The sequence below is a fragment of the Hylobates moloch genome, unplaced genomic scaffold (assembly GCF_009828535.3).
Source record: "Hylobates moloch isolate HMO894 unplaced genomic scaffold, HMol_V3 SCAFFOLD_20, whole genome shotgun sequence".
NCBI lineage: Eukaryota > Metazoa > Chordata > Mammalia > Primates > Hylobatidae > Hylobates > Hylobates moloch.
This window is the reverse complement of record NW_026652295.1, coordinates 26,130,655-26,141,256: the sequence shown is the minus strand read 5'-3', so window position 1 is coordinate 26,141,256 and position 10,602 is coordinate 26,130,655. Positions and strand designations below refer to the sequence as shown.

At 41.0% G+C, this 10,602-nt stretch overlaps 1 non-coding gene across 1 annotated transcript; it reads right to left on the bottom strand.

The window, feature by feature from the left end:
- Positions 1-9,833: 9,833 nt before the first annotated feature.
- On the bottom strand, positions 9,834-9,915 carry TRNAS-GCU (transfer RNA serine (anticodon GCU)). Its single transcript has one exon. It is a non-coding gene; the product is annotated as a tRNA-Ser (tRNA).
- Positions 9,916-10,602: the final 687 nt, after the last annotated feature.

Sequence of the window (10,602 nt, the reverse complement as noted above, 5' to 3'; positions counted from 1 at the left end):
ATATCATATAATAGCAATTAGTGGCACTTCTCTTGCTTTTGAGAACCTACAAATAATTTTGTATGAATTATTTTGCTCATCGCTTCAAGAATCTGAATGGTTTATAATATTTTGAATATGAGAAAAAATAGGGACTAGAAGCCTGGAATGAAAAGAGAAACAAGACACAGTGGGCGGTGAGTCCACCATGAGGATCCACATCTTCAGACTGCTTTCACAAACACATTGTCTCTCTATGTCTTTCTATAAGGCAAAGGGAGTTGAGGAGGTTTGTGTAAGAACAGCTGGGGAATCACCAAGTCTGAGAAAGTTCTAAGGAAAAATCCTACATAAAAAGGAGCTAGTGCTCACTTGGCAAGAGAGCAAAGGTAAAAAGCATTGATCCATTTGTTTATCTAGAAATATCTATGAACATTCTCCCTGCAAATCTGTAAAAATGCCAGTTCCTGCACCCAATTCAAGCAGTTACATGGATTTCCTGAACCACAGCCATAGAAATACTTATTGTATTTCTACATTGAAGGTATACATTTAAAAACAACCATATGAGGCTGGGCGCAGTGGCTCACACCTGTAATCTCAGCATTTTGGGAGGCCAAGGCGGGTGGATCACAAGGTCAGGAGTTCGACACCAGCCTGGCCGACATGGTGAAACCCTGTCTGTACTAAAGATACAAAAAAAAAAAAAAAAATTAGTGTGCCTGGTGGCACCCGCCTGTAATCCCAGCTACTTGGGAGGCTGAGGCAGGAGAATCGCTTGAACCTGGGAGGCAGAGGTTGCAGTGAGCCGAGATTGCGCCATTGACTCCAGCCTGGGAGACAGGGCAAGACTCCATCTCAAAAAAAAAAAAAAAAAGAAAGAAAAACCCAACCAACCAAACAAAAAAAATAACTATATGAAAGACTCCATAGATGAGTTGACTGTGATGGAGAGGGTTGCCACATAAAATATAGGATGCCCTATTAAATTTGAATTTCAAATAAACAATGAATATAAGCATTTAATATAAGTAACTCTCAAATAATGCATGAGATATGTTAAAAATCTGAAGTTCGAATTTAAGTGGGCATTTTATATTTTTATATGCTATATCTGGCAATCCTAGATGAAGGAAGCCTCTCTTGCCTAACTCTTGGAAGGGCAAGCAGCTATACAAAAGTAGAGGATAATAAATACTTTCAAATAGTCGTGAGTTCTTAACGACAATGAAGCAAGGCAATGTTGGCTCTTTAAATGTGGAAACTTGAAAGGCCTCTTAGACCTGAGATCTGAAGAAAGAGAAGAAACCAGCCTCATTATAACTTGAGGAAGGGGATACTTCAGAGTAGTAATTAAGGTCAAAGACCAGACAGGTAAAATTCCTACCCCGGCCCCAATTTATCATCTGATGACCTTGGGAAAATCATATTTTTGTGCCTTGGATTTATTCACTTTTAAGTGGAAATTATTTGTACCTGTCTCATAGTTTTTTATGAGAATGTTATGTAAATTTGACTAGGAAGTGCTTAGCACAGTGTCTGGTACATGTTGGCCCTCAGTGCCTTATCGTAATGTGTGCAGGTGTGATTGTGTCTGTTTTATGGCATGTCTGTTTCTCACATGGTGTGTCTCTAGGTGCTAATCTGTCTCTGTGTCACTCTAGGTCTCTGTTAGTGTTTTTAAATATTCTGTTAGTATTATTATATGTGATTCAAGTTGTGTCTAATACTATGAGTTTATTCCTATGGCCCAGGATGGGTTGCATTAAAGCTGTGTAGTGGAGAATGTATAAAAGAGAAAGAGAACATCACAATGTATAAGTATACAATTAAGTGAAGCCATCTTGGCTCACTGCAACCTCCACCTCCCAGGTTCAAGCGATTCTCCTGCCTCAGCCTCCTGAGTAGCTGGGATTACAGGCACCTGCTACCATGCCTGGCTAATTTTTGTATTTTTAGTCGAGATGCAGTTTCACCATGTTGGCCAGGCTGATCTCAAACTCCAGCTCCTGATCTCAAGTGATCTGCCTGCCTTGGCCTGCCAAAGTACTGGGATTACAGACATGAGCCTCCACGCCCAGCCTACAATTAGTTTTGATTGGTATATATTTTAGTCAGTGTAGGCTGCTATAACAAAGAGCCATAGACTGGGTGGTTTATAAATGATAGGAATTTATTTATCTCTGTTCTGGAGGCGAAAAGTTTGAGATCAGGGTGCCAATGTGGTCAGGTTCTGGTGAGGGCCCTCTTCCAGGTTGCAGACTTCTCATTGTATTCTCACCTGGCAGAAAGAAGGCAAGAGAGCCCTCTGGGGTCTCTTTTACAAAGGCGCTAATCCCATTCAAGAGGACTCCACCCTCATGGTCTAATTACCTCCCAAAGGCCCCACCTCCTAATACCATGATATTGGAGGTTAGGATTTCAATGTGTGAATTTGGGGGGGGGCACGAACATGCAATCCATACAGCATATTTTCTGTTTGAAGAAAAACGTCTAGAGTTCTCATTTTATCAGAAGATACCACATTGGGAAAAAATGATTATTCAGTGATATCATGTGCTAGAAAAAGAGATCTACATATTTCTGTATATGTTTGACAGAAGCAGATCAACTCTACCCAAGTGAGTGGGGTAGTTTGAGAACTATCATCCAAAAGAAGGTAAACCTGGGCAAATGTCTTATTAGCTGGGTATATGAGGAAGCATCACATATCAGAGTTGAGAGAAGCAAATAATCACTTTTCTCTATAGTCTATGTAGAAGGGTAGACCTGGAAATAGTCTTTGAAGAAGTATACATTAGTCAAAGCTAAAGGTGCAGGGTAGGTTACTTAAAGATCCTAAGAAATGTATTGGAGATAGGAATTCACATGACATAGGTGAGCGAGACTGAAACTTCATTCTAAGGAGCAGTAAGGTAAGTAGAGGGCATGGAGGGTCTTGAATGTCAGCAAAGGAGTTGGGTATTGATCCAAAAGAGAGTAAAATTGTCATTTGATATATTTTCTCTATATATATGTGTATATATTAATATGTATCATAGTGTATCAGGGTTTCTCAAATTTGAAGATACTGACATTTTAGGCTGGAAAATTATTTGTCATGGGGAGCTGTCCTTTGCATTGGAGGATGTTTGGGAGCATCCCTGGCCTTTATCCACTGGATACCGTAGCATCTCCTCTCCACTGGTGACAACAAGAATGTCTCTATACATTGTCAAATATCTCCTAATGGGGCAAAATCACCGTGGGTTGAGGACCACTGCTTAGATCCTTCATGAAAGAGGCATGCTGGTTGAGCAGGGAAACCTCAGTCATAACTTAGACTGAGTTTTCCTAGTGGTCTATGGTCTTGTACACATATGTGTATCCTGCATCACCTGATGTGAGGCTAACTCTTCCTAATACGATGTTTCTAATTGCAGGCCTGCTTCTCCTTATATCAGCATCCATACAATGAACCAATATCAGGCTTTCTATAACAGATTTAAGAAATGAGTTGAATTGTAATGTATTAATAAAATAAAAATTAAAAAATAATATCACATGTAGTAGCAAAAAACCAAAAGATATCTGAAATATACCTAGTAAAATGTTGGCCATTTTTCTATGTAGAAAAATAGTATGATGCTATTGAGATAAACTAGAGAAAATCTAAATAATTGAAAGGTAATATGTACATTGTAAGATTTCATTATTTTATTATTTTGTTATTATTATTATTTTTGAGCTAGAATCTCACTCTGTCACCCAGGCTGGAGTGCAGTGGTGCGGTCTCAGCTCACTGCAACCTCCGCCTTCCAAGTTCAAGTGATTCTCGTGCCTCAGCCTCCCAAGCAGCTGGGATTACAGGCATGTGTCACCACACCCAGCTGATTTTTGTATTTTTATTAGAGATGGAGTTTCACCATGTTGGCCAGGCTGGTCTCGAACTCCTAACCTCAAGTGATCCATCCACCTCTTCCTCCCGAAGTGCTGAGATTACAGATGTGAGCCACCGTGCCCGGCCAGATCTCATAATTTTAAAGATACCTATTATAATCAAACTGATCTACAGATTCAGGAAATATTATCCAAAATCATAGCAGCTTTTTTTTGGCAGAAAATTACAAAATAATTCCAAAATATATATGTAAGTACAGACAGGCAATACAGAACAAGCAAATCTTGAAGGGGAAGAATAGGTCAAGTTTTCTGTTACCACATATCAAGACTTATAAAGCTATAGTAAATAAGAGTGTGGGGGATTATAAAGTTAGATAAATAGACAAGAGAAAGAGAGTGGAGAAATGAAAAGGACCACATATATGGGCATCTGGTGATAGAAAAAGTAAGTCTGCAGAGCAGAGAGGGAAAAGATGGTTTTTTTCAACAAATGGTGATTGGTCTTTTTCTTTTTCTTTTTTTTTGAGACAGAGTTTCGCTCTGTCGCCCAGGCTAGAGCAGAGTGGCACAATCTCAGCCCACTGTAACCTCTGCCCCCTGGGGTTCAAGCAGTTCTCGAGCCTCAGCCTCCTGAGTAGCTGGGACTACAGGTGTGTGCCACTATGCCCAGCTAATTTTTGGTATTTTTAGTAGAGATGTGCTTTCACCATGTTGGGCAGGCTGGTCTCGAACTCCTGACCTCAAATGATCCACTTGCCTCGTCCTCCCAAAGTGCTGGGATTACAGGCATGAGCCACTGCGCCCCACCAAGTGCTTGGTCATTTTAATACCAAAATGAATATACTTATCTCTAGATAAATGAATTTAGATAGATGATAGATAGATAGATAGATAGATAGATAGATAGATAGATAGATAGATGATGATAGATAGATAGATAGATGATAGATATTCCAGGTGATTTTCCCTCCCACTATACATAAATATCAGTTCTAGGTGCATTTTAGATATAAATGTAAAAGGTAGAACAAGATAGCTTCTAAATGTTAATAAAGGGAAATATCTTTATGACTTTCAGGGAGCAGAAGATTTGTAAAACAAAACCCATAAAACACTTACACATATGTACATATATAATATATGACACAGATACACACGTATAAATAAATTTAGATTCATTAAAACAAAAATCTTTTGTTCCTCAAGTTATTAAGAGATTCAGAGGTTCAAACGGCAAGTTACAGCGTAGGGGAATTGTGTTTATAAAACATGGAATCAACAAAGAGCTTGTAGTCAAAATATAGAAAGAACTACTACACAGCAGTAAGAAAGGAACAGAAAAACAAAAATCAAGTATTTGAAGAGGCATTTCACAAAATGAAATATTGAATAGTAATAATAATATAAAAAGGACTTAACGGCATTACTAATCAGGTATTTACAGAATAAATAAGCAATTTTGACCCATTAACACCCAGGAAAATAGTGAAATTAAAAAGCCTGACCATATTAAATTTTGGAAAGAAGTTGAAGCAACAGGAACTTAATGTATGCTGCAGGTGCACGATACTATCTCTGAAAATTTGAGGGGTATCTAATAAAATTATCTAATAAATTATGCATATCATAGGAGTCAGCATTTCATTTCTGTGTGTATATCCAGTGCAAATGTGCCCTGAGATATGTGGAAAAATCTCCAAAAATGTAATTTATAATAGGCAAAACTTGAAAAAAAGGTCAATTGACAGTAGGATGGATAAATAAATTGTGGGGTCCAAACCATGGAACAGTACAGCACAATGAAAATGAACTATAATTACATGGATCTATCTCATCAACATCACATTGAACAAAGCCAGACCCATGACATATCCGTAATTTATGACTCAGCAACCTGAGCACATATGCATCAGAAGAAATGTACAAGAAGGGCCCTAGAAGTAAACGGAAATACAAATCTTCATTAACCTAAAATGTGTGGTAGGCAGCTTCTAAGAGAGCCCCCCATGATACCCAGCTCCTGTTAATCATGCCCTTGTGTAATTCCATCCCCGTGAATGGTGGGCTAGGCCTACTGAAACATTTTCAATGAACAGCATAAGCAAAAGTGATAGGATGTCACTTCCAAAATTAGGTTATAAAAGATTCTGACTTTTCTCTTGCTCGTACTCACTCTGGCTCTTCTGAATTGCTTGCTCTGATGAAACAAGTTGCTATGTTGTGAGCAGTCCTGTGGAGACTTCAAATGGCAAGGAACTGAGAGTGGCCTCCAGACAATAGTTGGTGAGTACTTACATCCTCAGTCTAACATGCTGTTAACAACCATGTCAGTGATCATGAAAGCCAGTCCTTCACCAGTCTAGCCTCGAGATGACTGAAGCTCCTGCTGCCACCTTGATTGTAGCTTTGTGAGCGACCCTGAGCCACAGAACCCAGATAAACCACTCCCAGAATCCTCACCCACAGAAATTAGAAGCCAATTTTTTTTCCTTTTTTTTTTTTTTTTTTTTTTTGAGACAGAGTCCTGCTCTGTCATCAGGCTGGAGTGCAGTGGTGCGACCTCGGCTCACTGCAACCTCCGTCTCCCGGGTTCAAGCGATTCTCCTGGCTCAGCCTCCCGAGTAGCTGGGACTACAGGAGCGTGTCACCACGCCCAGCTAATTTTGTATTTTTGGTAGAGACGGGGTTTCACCACGTTGGCCAGGATGGTCTCGATCTTTTAAACTTGTGATCCGCCTGCCTTGGTCTCCCAAAGTGCTGGGATTACAATCGTGAGCCACCGCACCCAGCCGCCAAAAAATGTTTTCAGCAACTACATTTTACGGTAATTTTTTACACAGCAATGGAAAATGAATTCAAAGGATAAATATGTTGCAGTATGTTTATGTTATGACATGCTATATAAAAACAAAGGGATGAACTATCTACAACAACAAGAATGAAATTTATAGAATATTATTAAGGAAAAACATAGAAAAAATACTGGAGATATGATTCTATTTATATAACGTTCAGACATAGGTAAACAATGGTGTTTAAGAATAAAATAATTGGTGATTAAACAATTCTTAAAAATGCAAGGAAGTAATAAAAGTCAGGTTGGTTATCATATATATGATATTTAATGTATGATATATAATATATGATATATTATATAATATATTTATCATATATATCATATATATAAATATACATATATGAATATATATGAATTAATTGTTTAAAAAATCTATTTGAAAAGTAAAAGGAAATATATTTGAGGTAAATAATTCTAAGGACTGATAGATTTATAGCAAGTAAATGCATAATTAAAGAACAGAATATGGAAAACTTCTTGCCTTTCTACTTGATATATCCAAAATATATATAAATATGTAACATATATGTGATTTTATATAAAGTATATAAATAATTGTTGACCAGGCATGGTGGCTCATGCCTGTAATCCCAGCACTTTGGGAGGCCGAGGCGGGCGGATTGCTAGAGGTCAGGAGATCCAGACCACGGTGAAACCCCGTCTCTACTAAAAATACAAAAAATTAGCCGGGCGTGGTGGCGGGCGCCTGTAGTCCCAGCTACTAGGAGAGGCTGAGGCAGGAGAATGGCGTGAACCCAGGAGGCGGAGCTTGCAGTGAGCCGAGATCGCGCCACTGCACTCCAGCCTGGGCGACAGAGCGAGACTCCGTCTCAAAAAAAAAAAAAAATTAGCCGGGGGTGGTGCTGGGTGTCTGCAGTCCCAGCTACTCGGGAGACGGAAGCAGAAGAATCGCTTGAACCCGGGAGGCGGAGGTTGCAGTGAGCGGAGATCACACCGCTGTACTCCAGCCTAGGTGACAGAGGGAGACTCCGTCTCAAATAAATAAATAAATAAATAAATAAATAAAATAAATAATGTAATTCAGCTTGTCAAGTTGTTGATGGCTGTTGTAAGACCTCGGGTCTTTTTTTTTTTAACAAAGTGTCACTCTGTTGCCCAGGCTGGAGTGCAGTGGCGTGATCTTGGCTCATTGCAGCCTCTGCCTCCCGAGTTCAGGCGATTCACCTGCTTCAGCCACCCGAGTAGCTGCGATTTCAGGCGTGCGCCACCATGCCCGGCTAATTTTTGCATTTTTAGCAGAGATGGGGTTTCACCATGTTGACCAGGCTGGTCTGGAACTCTTGACATGAAGTGAACCGCCCGCCTCAGCCTCCCAAAATGCTAGCATTACAGGCGTGAGCCGCCGCGCCCGGCGGTTCTTGTCTTCTTAGTTATAAAGAATTTAAACCAGAGACACACAGCAAAAGAAGTGCAGCGTAGATTAATTTATTGCAAAGGAAAAAGAATATTTTGTAAGTTAGGGGCATAATAGACAGCACACCCTGAGAGAGAGAGAATTCAGGGCGGGCTGCTCCTAAGGATGAGACAGCAAAGATTGGCGCTAGGGAGGCTCCCTTTATGGGAGTCTTACATGACTATTTAGAAGGAGGTGAGAAGTGTTACTAGTAATCATCTTCTGGGTGGTCCTCTGAGTGCACATGCGCAGTAGCTGTACATGCTTGTTCATACATGGTATGTCTCACAGGCATCTTAAATCTCCAGCCAGAGGTGTGTTTTTTACTATTGTAATGAGCAAAGCCTCAGTCTAAGGACAGGTAAATCAAAATGCGCATGCTGTCTCTAGGGGAAATTTCCTCATGATAGCTGTTCATTTGAATGAGCTCAATTTCAGTGTGAATGCTGAGGCTTATTGTGTTGACTGTATGGTCACCACGGTTGTTGTGTCCCAAGAACATGGTCACCTCCTTGAATACCTATCCTATGTCAAAGTGTCAGTGGGGTAACTGGGTCCCTCTTGCACTGTTGATTGCAAAGAGAAACAACATACACTGAAATAGAAATCACTAATTACCAGCAATAACCAGAAGACGTTCAAAGCCTCTGACCGATTTTTGCAACAATCCTTTGACTCGTTAATTTTCCTAAAATACATTTCGAAAACAGAAGAATTGCTAAAGTTTGTCAACTCCTGTGACTATAATGCAGCTATTAAGATTATCATGAAGAAGACTTGAAAATAACTTACCTCCAAATTTCATAACGTGTTTTGTTTGTTTTTTGAGAGAGTCTCTTTCTCTTACCCAGGCTGGAGAGCAGTGGCGCCATCTCGGCTCACTGCAACCTCCGCCTCCTGCGTTCAAGCGATTCTCGCGCCTCAGCCTCCCGAGTCGCTGGGATTACAGGCGCCCATCACACCCTGCTAATTTTTTTGTATTTTTTAGTAGAGACGGGGTTTCGCCAAGTTGGCCAGCCTGGTCTTGAACTCCTGACCTCAGGTAATCCACCCGCCTCGGCCTCCCAAAGTTCTGAGATTACAGACTTGAGCCACTGCGCCCGGCTTGCTTTTTTTTTTTTTTTTTTTTTAACAAAACAAAAATCTTGTGGCCATGTCGTCAGTGCTACACGTTTCTTCAATGTTGGTCCCTCGATTTGTCTTGAGAATCTAAGTAATTGAATTTCTGCCTTGGTGTATTTGTCGTGCTGTTTTTATTTTCTGCTTATCTTTTTGATGAATTTATTCTAATGTTCACAGTAGTAATGATTTCTAAAAGAAGGGGCTGGGGTAACCACACCTCGAGTTTTTCCCCCTTTTTGGCAGCTTCATCTCTCTCTCTTTCTAGCCCCACCGTCACCTTCCTCTCCTCTCTATTGCCCTCTCCCCTTTCTCAGGCTCGAAGGCGTTTTTGCAGTCATCAGGTAGGAAGCCCACCAGAAGAATATTCATTAAACTGATCACGCGCACAATATTGACAATCAATACCCAATCAACCATAAAGTTAAAAAACCCAGCAACACCATGGTAATACTGATGGTACAGAATTACGAGAGCTGCTTTTTCCTCTCCAAGGCCAGGGACCTGAACTCCAGGAGAGTTGAAAGGGAAGTTGGCTGGACTTGGTATTGTTTCTTCCTCTTCGTATTAAAAGACCTCGCCCGACGAGGGTGGGATTCGAACCCACGCGTGCAGAGCACAATGGATTAGCAGTCCATCGCCTTAACCACTCGGCCACCTCGTCTTGATACCCCACATTTTCCGAGTATTTTATTTCAGAATTTGTAATAGGAACCCACAGGCGGCCTTACAAGACTTAGGACACGGTTTGAAGACGTTTGGGAGACGTGGAGATGGCTCGTTTTCACATGAATGATCGAGAACTGAGTGGAAACGCTTCGAGGGGGAATAAACAGGCTTAGCTTTCGTGGGACTCACACAAATGTTCGAGACATGATAGAAACGTAGTTGCCGGGCCGGTCTCTCCCTTTCTTCCGCTTCCTGGTCCCGAGGCAGAAGGCGCCTGAGCAGGCTGCGGGCGTGACAGGGCCGACGGGGCGCACGGGGTTTGCCTTCGACCTGAGGCGGCAGGTGAGCCTGGTCAGCTCTTCTGTCGGCTCACCGCGTCTCGCTGCGTCTGATAGCGCACCTGGGAGCCAGCAGGAGACGGAGGTTCCTAAAACCGTTCACACCGGAGTCGGTTTCTCTTCAGAGGCCCACGCAAATCAATCACAGTCTAAACAACAGGGAACACAGGGGAAATCCTGCGGGAATGGACCCCTGCTGTATTTTCACACTGTCAATGTCAGGATATTTTACGTTAGATTGCATTAACATCTTGAGTGAAGACCACCTTTGCTTGTTTCTGTGAATTCACAAAGAATCATCCTTTTCTTTTTCCTTGGAAGAGCCCTTATATTGTAGTGTTTGC